Raw genomic sequence first — 12,016 nt, 5'->3', positions numbered from 1 at the left:
TTTCTATAGGCTTTAGAGGTTTTAAGTTGCTGTTTGCTCAAAGATGGAATTTATAAACGGTTTACCTCAAAAGTCCTTTTGTGTCAAATCGTGCATTTTCACGCTGGAGAAAATCAGGATTTTATGCGATTTCAACTGAATTTTCCGCACTTTTAGACTGAACCATGTAGTATAGACTGTGAAAGTTTCAAGTTGCAATTTACTCCAGATTAGAAGTTATGAATTTTTTCAACCAGAATTTGCATTTGAGTCAAAACCGCCCCGGTTTAGGCCAGCATTTACTTAGTAGGCAAAAATTAGGATTAAATGTGATTCAAATAAAATTTTGGGTATTTTTGGACTCGTTTGTCTTCTATCGACTGCATAAATTTCTAGTACTTAACTGCTTCTTCTAGATATATTTTTTATCAATTGCCCCAAAAGCTCAGCTCAACTAACACATTAGAGTCCAATGAATCTCCAAGTAGATTTCAACAAGATATTCATGAAAAAATGAACTGTATACTACACTTACACATTTTATTTCAGATTTTAACTGAAACCCAGGAAGGAAAAGAGTATGATAACAATTACACGCAGTCAGGAAAATAAATCGAAATTAAATGGCACCATTTACTTGGGACTTCATAATCAAACGGTACGTGAAATTGTCTAGCGAAAGCGGCAAAAATTGTTTTTTTCTCAAATGCCCCTCTCCAGCAATGTTGTTTGGAACGATCGAGTTTTACTCTATGCGATAGCGAAAAAATTACCCAAACGAAACGAGTCGTTTAGAAGTGAGAGCGATTTAAATGTGTTCTGAATGAGATCTCAATCTGCTCTAAAGCCCTCTAAATCACCCATTATTCAAGCTCCAAGTGTGATGGAAAGGAGCAAAGAGGCATCGCCTACTGTCACTGTGAAGGGTTCAAACCCATCAATTACCCGACTATTGATAGGGTGGGCTACCGAATGCTGACCCAAATCTACCCAAATGGGTCTCGGATCGTTATCTGCCACGCGCCTTTGCTATTTTTAGGCAGGCTCTTCGAGCCTCCAGAAGGAGAGGTTTTTTCCGTTTGCGAGCCGATGATTATCGGCCTAGTTGGCCACGCGCCCCCCCGAATTTATGGGCCTAATTTGGCAAAAAGGCAGGTAATGCAGCCGATGTCCGGTGAGTTCGGCGCCCATCAGACTTGTCCACCGCATTTCACGCCCGATTTATCGTCCCCAATACGAAGAAATACACTTAGGACTTAATTGACTTCACTAATTCCAACTATAAATTGACTGAGTGTGTTTCTGTGCTTTTTTGGATCGGGAATGGGTTTTTGGGCGCCCCATTTTCGGGGCGATTAACATGGGCACCGGGGGTTTACGAAACTCAACCGGGGAAACTGCGGGGTTGAATTCATTGGCATGGTTTAAGGCTTCTGGTCCTGTTTGAGCTCATTTGGATATGCAGACAAACTACCAGGTAGACGTGGAAAGTTTCCCTAAAAGAACGGATTTTTTCAGGTCTCGTAAGGGTTTGACGCAAAAGTTCTTTTGGCCGCATTTTTGCCAGTTTTTCTTCAGTTTTCGTTCTAAAAGTGGCAACTTTTTGCGAACATCTAGTATTCCTTGCAGCTCGGACATCAGTCCACTCTGAGCTGACGAACCATCCTCCTTCTTAAAACCTCGCCGTTGGTCATTTTTGCAGAAATTTTTAGGATCTGTCGCAGTGTCCACAGCTCGAATGCTTCCAGGCCGTTCAACGTCTAGGCCTTTAGAGTCCAGGACAACTTCGGACAGACGAATAGGCCAAACATAGCACAGACTTCTGAACTTTCTCACTATCACTTTGCTCCTCATTCAACTCCAGTTCCACCTCTCGTCCTCAAAGAGCGTTTTTAAACCCAATTTTTTCTTGCTTGAGGCAGTGCTTCAACACCAAATCACGATGTAAAAGTTCAAAGTTTTACAAGAAAAAACTAGCAAAAGACTCAGAGGCCCGTGCCACAATCCAGTTAAGTTTTCCGTCGCTTTAAGGCTGCGAGCAAAGGGAATGGGTTTGGATCTGCCATTTCAGCCGACTACACTGGACATATCCAGGATCAAAAGCTAAATTTTTGGTGAAAATCGAGCAAAAAACTTGCTCGCAAGAGCAAAGATCCATTGATAAATCGAACGTGAGCAAGCCTTTACCACAGAATATCAAGCGCAATCGGCTCAAAATTTCATAAAAACCGAATAAACAACCGATTCAATAGCCAGATTAATGTAGTAAAAACAGTCTAATTCGTCAGATTTGCTTATCTCTCTGCTGAGAAACCGGTTTTATGTACGGCGATCATTCAAACGAGTTTGAGCCTGAAACTTTGCGAATATTTGGCGCGTGTGCAGGCGCTTCCACAAAATATCCAACAATGCAAAAATTGAAATTGAACTGCAGGCCATTCATGCAAAGAGCGTCGAAGCAAATGATTATTTCATCAGGTTGGTTCTAGTGTTCGGTTAATTCCAGGCAATGGAAGAAATCCAGATTCCAGACAGTTCCTGCGGTCATCAGCTTGCAGAAAGGTGGTAAGAATGACTTCTAATCTGTAATAATTTTAGTTCTTGGAACAACAACGTATTTCTCTCTCTTTGCTTTGCTGATTTCAACTTCGACTTGGACAAATTTCTTGCTGTACTAAACACATTTTCTTCTTTCTTTCCAGGTGGCACGATGCAGCTTTCGGTAAGTTTGGCATTACTTTTCCCCTGGTTGCCATGTAGATTCGTGACTTGTATTATTTTATATTGCATTTAATATTTATTCCACATGGAACGCCGAGGGAGTTTCTGGGTTCTGCACTGGGATTTCCAAAATTTTAATTTTGCTTTTGTAAAAAGAATATAAAGGCAGATTTTGAACCTGTTTTTTACAGTTTAAGTGCAGTTTTACAGTTTAAATGTCGTTCTCTTGTGAACTACACAATTACTGTCGTACAAGATTTTTTGTATTACTTATGGACTGAGTGAGAAAAAATCGCCACACAAAAGCCTTAATAACTTACGAACCATTGACGAAATTCTAATAAAATAAACAGCGTTTTAAAGATGATTTTATTACGAGTAAGAAGAGTGAAGCTGAAATAGTTTGTTTTGACATTTTTTCTGTAATCCGTTCCATTTTTTGACTTTTTTTGTCCTGAACTATTCATTGACCCCTCCGCGCTCATGTGCTGCATAAAATTCTTTAATAAAATATACCACGGTCTAGTTTCACAGCCAAAAATGCGAATTTTACAGTCACAAGTGATAGAAATATCAGTCTATTTACCGCATTATGTCGTAATGATTGATGTTATTTTGTAGTTTTTTTCGTCGTTTCCATCGAAGTTTCTTTTGGCGAATCGACCAACAAAACATTGCTTCTGACCATTTTCAATTGCAGCGCCTTTCAATATGCATAATATTCTGATGAAACCTTTCACCATGCTCGGCTGATACAACAGCGAGATTTTCCGGAAAGAAATCTAAGTGCGGGACCAAAAAATGCATTTTTGAAGCTTTAGAAGCAGACAGAAACTCTCGAAGATTTGTCGGTAGTTGCCAGTTTTTGTATTGCCCAGAAAATTATGGCACAGTTTTACGAAAACCACCCAAGCTTTTTTTCAGCTTTGTTCAACTTCACCTTTGCGGACCTACAAAAATTCTTTTTTTCAATTTCGCGTCACTGATTCTGGTCAGCCCAAAGATTCCATAGGTATTGAGAATATTTTATATTTTCGAGAAAAACCTACAGATGTGCATAACTTTCTTTGATGTTAGTTGCATGTGCTACAGGCACTGATGGGTTTTTATTTCCGTTGCGAAGTGAAACGGCTTTCAAACTAATCTTCAGCGCATCAACAAGAAGTCCCCATTTATCAGAATTTTCCGGAAAACTCAGTTTTTCAAGAACCCCTCCCTGCAGCATCAAACATTAAAATGCTAAATAATTTTCTTTGGAAAAGCAACTCGAACAATCTTCTTGTCTTGTGCGAAAATATGCGACTCTGGTACTTTTACCCAACAAATTCCACTGTTTCAATCTTGATCGGAGTAACTGAGCCTTAACGGAGATTTTGCTAGCCCCAAGCCTCTAATGAGATCATTTAAATCATGTGGTTTTTAGAAAATAAAAAATTATCTTTGCAGATGCGATGTTCACATATACAATCTTGTTTTAATTTTTTTTCGAAAATCCTCATGTTGATGTCATGAATTTTGAGGTTCACTCCAAAGCATTGGCATCGTAAACGGCAAAGATTTGTGAGTTCCTTCAAGCAATTTGTTACAGCAAATTTTTGCTAACCAACTTTTCACCCTCTCGTATTTAGAAAATCCAAAATAAAGCTGTTTTAACAAGATTTGCAATCGCATTTTGCTTTTAGAGTAAACTGACCAGAAATGTGCCGAAAACAGTCTGTAAAATTCTCACAAGTGCGCGGCCAGTTATAACCTAGATAGAACAGAATTTTTTTTTTAATTAGTTTTTGTTTCATTATCTCGCTTTATAAAAAAAACAACACATATAAAATACTTAAAATTATAGAGATATATTTTATATAGGTTTTGTGCAAAATTTACTAGAGTTCAAATGTTTTTGAAAAAATTCATATCGAAAACTCTCGATCTGATGGAAAAAACTGGCCATCGGGAAAAGATTCCGCGCATCAAAATCATCATAATTTTTTGAGGGAGGGGTTTGTTGCAGACCAATTTTATTGGTGATTTCTAAGGGGTTTTTGTATCCATTCATGATTGATCAGATTTACAAAGTTTAACTTTTTGCTCGGTTTTCCCACATTAAATGGCCGGGCTTACGCCACGTAAAACAGGGGTGTTCTGCTGCGAACACAATTTTACTTATCTTTGAAGCAAACGAATCAATTATCCGTCCTTTTCTGCTGTAAATTTCGAATTTTGCTGCTTTTAAATTCAATAATACCCCATAATCCAGACCAAAGTGCCTAAAGGTAAGATGTGAATTTTATTTATTACTTTGTGCGTTAAAAGGTCGCATGCAAGTGGTACTGGTCTTCTAATTTTGCGCTGTTTTTCTAAATTTTACAGGCCTGAATCCCTGCGACTGTTTTTTTTGCTGTTCACCGCCCTCAAGGCTGTATGTGATCCAGATCAAAGTTGAAACCACACTGTTTTTCCAAATTTCAGTCACTAATTTGAGTTTTTCGGAAAAAATCGGAGTTTTAGGGAATTTTAGCGGTCTGGATCGGGACAGCATTTTATTTTGTAGAAGTAGATGGCAACCGGGGTTGTAGTTTTTCTTTGATAGCATTTATGCTGCTCGCATGTGCAGATTTGTGGATTTTATCGAGTGGATTTCCATTTCGCTTTCTGCGAATTTTATATAGCGTTTTTTTGAAAAAACTTTCTACTGAAGAGTCCTATATTTTTAATGGTTTCTTTGATAAAGAGGTAAAAGTTTTAAAATTTTTATGAAATGTTAGATTTCCCGTATGGAACTAAACTAAAAATGGAAAGGCAGTTATCGAAAACGTTCACTGTTTCTTCAGTATTTTTTACCGTTTTTCCTCAATAAGCTCTGAAACTTTGCGACCTCGTTACCGTTTGATTCTTTTTAAGGTTAAGACTTTTGCATTAACTGCTAGTGGGAAAAGGTAGTTCTTAAGACGTCCTACCAAAATATTCCTAAAGGTTAATCAGATCAGGTCTTAGCCGCTTCCATTGTAGCTCTTAAAATCGAAATGCCCATAAAATATTTCCTGCTGGCTCTGAAATTTCGGATTAACACGAAGTGCAGAAAACCAGTTCACTGAACGCTTCTTGCAAAATGTTCTAAAGTTTGCTATAAAATTTGTAACCGTTTCCGAGGAGTAAGCTTTTAAACTTCGACGGTTATATCGGAAATTCACACTGGTTTGCCTGTTAGTTTTCTTGTTTTTGCTTCCATCTCTTTAGAGGTTATAACCTTAGAGAAACAGTGCTCTAAACGATCTACCGAAAAGGTTTCAATGGTTATTTCCATATTTTTACCGGGTTCTGAGCTAGAAGCTCTTAAATATTGCGAAACTTCCACGTATCTTTTTAGAAGTTAGGGCCATCGGAAAAAGCCTGCTTCCTGTAAAATGATTTGTGAGGAGCTTGATAGAAAAGTTCCAAATAAACATTCAAATAGGCGGAATTATACAAGATGGTTCAAATTGGCGTCATTCAAAAATGCAAAATTCAATTTTGTGCCCACTTCATGCAGCTTTTGAGAAATTTTAAAACTTGCTTTATGCAGAAAAAAATGCATTTGGTGCCAACTTTATAGAGCAAACGGCAGTACAAAAATGCTAAACGTTTTGATTTTTTTCCATCTTCAGACTTATTTTGAGAATGTTTTAAATTTGTTTCATCTCAGAAAACATGGGTTCCGTGCCGACCTTCTATCAAAAATTAATTTCTTGGAAACTGAGAAATCCAGGATCAATCTGAGCGTTGCATTTTATAGGGCAACGTCCAGCACCTCAATGCGAGACGTTTCGGTTTTCTGCCAAGTTCAGGCAATTTTTGCGAAATTTTCTTAAATCTCCAAAAAAAAAGCATTTTGTGCCAATGTTCTTTCAGAAATTATTTGTCACAAGACCAAGAAAGGTTGTATCAATCGCTTTGCTGCATTTTATAGAGCCTAGAACAGTACATAAGTTCTAAACGTTTCAATTTTGTGCCCACTTCATGCAGTTTTTGAGAAATTTAAAAATTTGCTTTATGTAGAAAAAAAAATGCATTTGGTGCCAACTTTCTTACAGAAATGATTTTCTATAAAACTAGGAAAGCCACGATTAATCTGACTGTTGCAATTTATAGAGCAAAAGGCAGTACAAAAATGCTAAACGTTTTGCGTTTTTGCCAACTTCAGACTAATTTTGAGAATTTTTTTAATTTGTTTTATCTCAGAAAACATGAGTTCCGTGCCGACCTTCTTTTAAAAATAAATTTCTTGAAAACTGAGAAATCCAGGATGAATCTGAGCGTTGCATTTTATAAGGCAACGGCCAGCACCTCAATGCCAGACGTTTCGATTTCCTGCCAACTTCAGGCAATTTTGGCGACATTTTCTTGAATCTTGAAAAAAATGCATTTGGTGCCAATGTTCTTTCAGAAATTAATTTTCACAAAACGAAGAAAGGCTGTAATGATCGATTTGCTGCATTTTATAGAACCTAGAACAGTAGGTACATAAGTTTTAAACGTTTCAATTTATTGCCAGCTTCATGCTATTTTTGAGAAATTTTAAAATTTGCTTTATCTAGAAAAAAGTGCATTTGGTGCCAACTTTCTTACAGAAATTTTCTAGAAAACTAGGAAAGCCACGATTAATCTGACTGTTGCATTTTATAGAGCAAACGGCAGTACAAAAATGCTAAACGTTCTGAGTTTTTGCCAACTTCCGGCCAATTTTGAGAATTTTTTTAATTTGTTTTATCTCAGAAAACATACGTTTCGTGCCGACTTTCTTTCAAAAATTAGGCCAGGATCAATCTGAGCGTTGCATTTTATAGGGCAACGGCCAGCACCTCAATGCGAGACGTTTCGATTTTCTRCCAACTTCRGGCAATTTTTRGGGAAATTTTCTTGAATCTTCAAAWAAATGCATTTTGTGTCAATGTTCTTTCARAAATTRTTTTTCACAAAACCAAGAARGGCTGTATCGATCGCTTTGCTGCATTTTAGAGAGCCTAGAACAGTACATAAGTTCTAAACGTTTCAATTTTGTGYCAACTTCATGCAGTTTTTGAGAAATTTTAAAATTTGCTTTGTCTAGAAAAAAAAATCATTTGGTGCCAACTTTCTTACAGAAATTATTTTCTAGAAAACTAGGAAAGCCACGATTAATCTGACGGTTGCGTTTTATAGAGCAAAAAGGCAGTACAAAAATGCTCAACGTTTTGATTTTTTGCCAACTTCAGGCTAATTTTGAGAATTTGTTTAATTTGTTTCATCTCAGAAAAAATGGTTTTCGTGCTGACTATCTTTCAAAAATTAATTTCTTGTAAACTGAGAAAGCCAGGATCAATCTGAGCGTTGCATTTTATACGGCAACGGCCAGCACCTCAATGCGAGACGTTTCGATTTTCCGCCAACTTCACGCAATTTTTGCGAAATTTTCTTGAATCTTGAAAAAAATGCATTTTGTGCTAATGTTCTTTCGGAAATTATTGTTCACAAGACCAAGAAAGGCTGTATCGATCGCTTTGCTGCATTTTATAGAGCCCAGAACAGTACATAAGTTCTAAACGTTTCAATTTACTGCCAGCTTCATGCTATTTTTGACAAATTTTAAAATTTGCTTTATCTAGAAAAAAATGCATTTGGTGCGAACTTTCTTACAGAAATTATTTTCTAGAAAACTAGGAAAGCCACGATTAATCTGACTGTCGCATTTTATAGAGCAAAAGGCAGTTCAAAAATTCTAAACGGTTCGATTTTTTGCCAAATTCAGGCTAATTTTGAGAATTTTTTAAATTTGTTTCATCTCAGAAAACATGGGTTTCGTGCCGACTTTCTTTCAAAAAAATCCAGGATCAACCTGAGCGTTGCATTTTATAGGGCAACATTCAAATAGGCTGAATTATACAGGGTGATTCAAAATTTGCGTCATTCATCTGGGGGTGTTTTGAGAGTACGGGCATAGATGGAAAAACAATTATTATTAACAAAAACTGAGATATTTGCGAAAAACTAGAACAGAAGGACGGCAACAATGCTTTTCAAGGTAATTTGCTTAATTAATCTTACGCTAATATCTGTTGATTCTTTAATATCAACGTTATACCCATTTAATTTCATATTAATTCAGGCAAATCTTAAGATGTAGACTGTAATAAAATGTTGTATTCTGGTGCTTATCGCAGTGCCTTCATATTGGTCAGCAGTTTTTATCAAATTCCGCCCCCAATAAGACCAAATTAAGTCGGAAATCCGGGCACCCGGTCGATCACTCCTAGACGTGTTTTGAGGGCAAATGCCCCAAATTGTGTTGAGTGTTTCAACGCTCTTAGGCTGGAAAAAAACCGATAAATTTTGCTGCCCGCAATTACCTACCTACTTGTTCGAACCCGTCCGGTTTTTTCCCTCAACACAACAATTATAAACGGGCTACACGACACTCTGTCTCAATTAATTTTTTTTCGCCGCATGTCCGCAGTCTTTTTGCGGAATGTCACCAGCAGCAGCAGCTGGCTTTATTTCGTCCGTGCTTGTACGTGTCGGCTGATAATTGACAGCTCAGTTCGTCCGGTTACGGGGTTGATCGGGCGGGTTCGACGCCTGTCGACTCAAGGCGACAGGCGTCGAATCCACCCGATATGCCGCTCGGCTTTAGACGAATAGGCGCGTTGAGTCCCGAACGGAGTTCGGGCTTATCGCTGCAACTAGCATAGTTTTGCAACATGCGGAATGTGGTCGATTCCAATTTGCTGCGATAATAAATGGCCGGTAGACCAACAGTCTCCGCGCTTGATTTTCTCAACTTTATGTGGTTTTGCGCAATTAATTAGCTGGAACCCGTTTTGCCGATGCCGATTTACATTCCTGTTATGTACGCGTTATTGATCGGGCCTGTCGTGTCGCGATCCACGCCGATTTGACTTCACGCATAATCGCAAAACGGCCGTTTTTTCGAAAATTCGTCGACAAAAAGCACCACTTTGCCGTTATCGTAACTAGAAAGCTCCCCAATCGGCCAGCTGATATCGACTGACTAGTGTACAGTCGATAACCCTAATGGGCTGCGCTAATCGACACACTTTTCAACAACTCTAATTAGCTTTTTGTCGGTAAAGACAATGCGCTTATCGCAAATTGGTAAGCGGTAACGTTAAGTAAGCGTATCAGGAACACAACCTGAAAAGTTCCGATTAAACACTCTCAAACATACGATTTATTTTATAACGTCCAAACTTCCAGTTGAATCCTTCCGTTAACTCATGCTGTGGTGTTTTTTGGCCACCCGGTATTCAACTATGGACATTAAAAAACAAACAAGTCAAGAGACTAAGAATAACAAAATACTATCCAGTGAACTTTGCATTCGATTGGAATTTTCTGTTGTTTCTGAATGTTTTTGAGCCACCCTGTATTGCAAAATTCAATCAATCGATTTTCCAACCTCCTTTCAAGCCGCTATAACTTTTGCAAAAAACGCAAATTGACTGATTATTTGTCTGTGAAACTCAGGTTGTAAGTCTTCTGAGCGTCGGAAAGACAATACCATAAAGTCTTCTGAGCTTCCCATGAAAGATTTTCTAGATTTTAATACTAGGTATCTCGCTAAGGTTCTGAGCGTTTAGGTCAGTGCTTGAGCTTCACTTGAGCTGAGCAGTTTTAGCACAACGTCGCTTTATTCTGAGCGACGACCAGATTTAATCTGATCCATTCTATACACAGTCTGTTAATAAAAAATGCTTCTGAGGCGTTTGCTGTCAATTAAGTCTGTACCGTTTAGCCTCTCATCGCAGCTTCAGAAGTGCATTATTACTTGTATAACTTCAGGCAAAATGGGCTTCTGAGCTTCAACTCAACAAAACTGTACCAAAATCACCAAAAATCCGCGTTAATTCGTCTGAATGGGTCTTCTGAGCGTTAAAGGAAGCCTTTGAGCCCGACTGGAGCTGTAGAAATTGCGGGCTTTGGAACTTTGCACGCACGGTTTGGCCCCCGAAGGTTTCTGATCGCCATTTACATAAGAAAATGCCCATTTTCAATACATTCGGAAATTTTCACTGGTGCTTGTAAAGCGCGATATTTGTGTAGTTTGAACGTTGAAAGGGTTTCTGAAGCGTCAAATTACGGGCACCTAAGATGAGCAATTGAGTCCAAATGATCCTTTTTCGCAATTTGTTGGGTGAGCTGAGGGACTTGCCGTTAAAATTTGCCTTCTGAGCAACCTTTCAACGTTCTTCGCGCAATTTGAGTCAACAAAAGGGTTGAAAAAGTTGAACCCAAGGAAAATATGTGCTGCTGTGTGTGCACTTTGCTTCAAAGGAGAGGATAGTAGCGTCCACAGGCCTTCTGATCCCATTTATGTAAGAAAAATCCTTGTTTCTCATTGAACTGTGGGTATTTACCAACCGTTTTGTTTCAGAAGGGCAGTACTTGAGTAGTTTGGGGCAACAAAGAGGGTTCTGCGGCGTAAACTCATTTGGTTCGTTCTTGTTGCACATTGTTCAAAATTGACCCAAAGTAGTGATGTTTTTTTGAAAGCTTCCAGAAAGGATTCTGAGTGTCTCTGATTTTTGAACCGGTTTGAGAGCCCCAAACTGATTTAAGTAGTTAGGTACAAGAGCATTCAGCTTGAAGGATTAAAGGAGACTGTTAAAATACTTCAAATCTTGAAAGGTTGAAAGCATCAGAAGCAATTGTCTGAGCTATTTTGCTAGAATGTTGATGAATGGTTCTGAGGTGCTTGGTGGGGGACCGGTCATTGAACTGAGCTTGACAGAACCTGTTGTTTGTTCTTGTGCGATTTCATTGTTTTTTGCTCGGGCGCGTCTCCTTTGAGTCGTGCAGCTAGTCAGCTCAGAAGATTCAGGTCCGATTTGGTGTGTAGGACTTACCCCCTTTTTCTGAAGCACTGAGTCACTCTCACTGCAAAGTCACTGAAACTGAGCGCGTCACGTGAAGCCAGCCACGCTTGGTAAACCGGGGGAAAACTGAAAAAATCGGAAAATCACTCGCACCGAATCGGGCAAGCAGACTGTCCACTAAAATCAGAAACTGAGATAAGGCACTAACCGGATCACTGAAGGCTTAGACAAAGACTGCTGGGTCGTGCGCAGCTCGCAAGCCCAAAGTTGCCCGCAGGGATTCATTGACTTAGAATTTTGTGCGGTTAAGTGGGGCTCCGCCCCTCAAGGGCGGTCTGACTGAGAGTGTTCCTGCTTGGGACACACAACTCTTTTATCGCATTACCATAAATTAACCGTAGATCTCCGATATGTTCGACCTGAACAGGTTGGATGAGAGCGCTTTGCATATGGGTATTCCCTTTTTAGATTGT

General features: G+C 38.7%; 1 protein-coding gene across 1 annotated transcript in view; it reads right to left on the bottom strand.

Annotated features, from left to right (window-relative positions):
* The window catches only part of LOC109546312 (GATA-binding factor A), a 36,333-nt gene extending 24,538 nt beyond the window's left edge, over positions 1-11,795 (bottom strand). Inside the window, exon 1 of the mRNA XM_048662555.1 lies at positions 11,574-11,795. The gene's annotated coding sequence lies outside the window, so the exon portion shown is untranslated. The remainder of the gene's footprint in view (positions 1-11,573) is intronic.
* Between the last annotated feature and the right edge of the window lie 221 nt (positions 11,796-12,016).

The sequence above is a fragment of the Dendroctonus ponderosae genome, unplaced genomic scaffold (assembly GCF_020466585.1).
Source record: "Dendroctonus ponderosae isolate FM_Combo_2020 unplaced genomic scaffold, Dpon_F_20191213v2 Dpon_F_20191213_11, whole genome shotgun sequence".
NCBI lineage: Eukaryota > Metazoa > Arthropoda > Insecta > Coleoptera > Curculionidae > Dendroctonus > Dendroctonus ponderosae.
The sequence above is the reverse complement of the archived record's forward strand: the minus strand, read 5'-3'. Positions and strand labels throughout refer to the sequence as shown.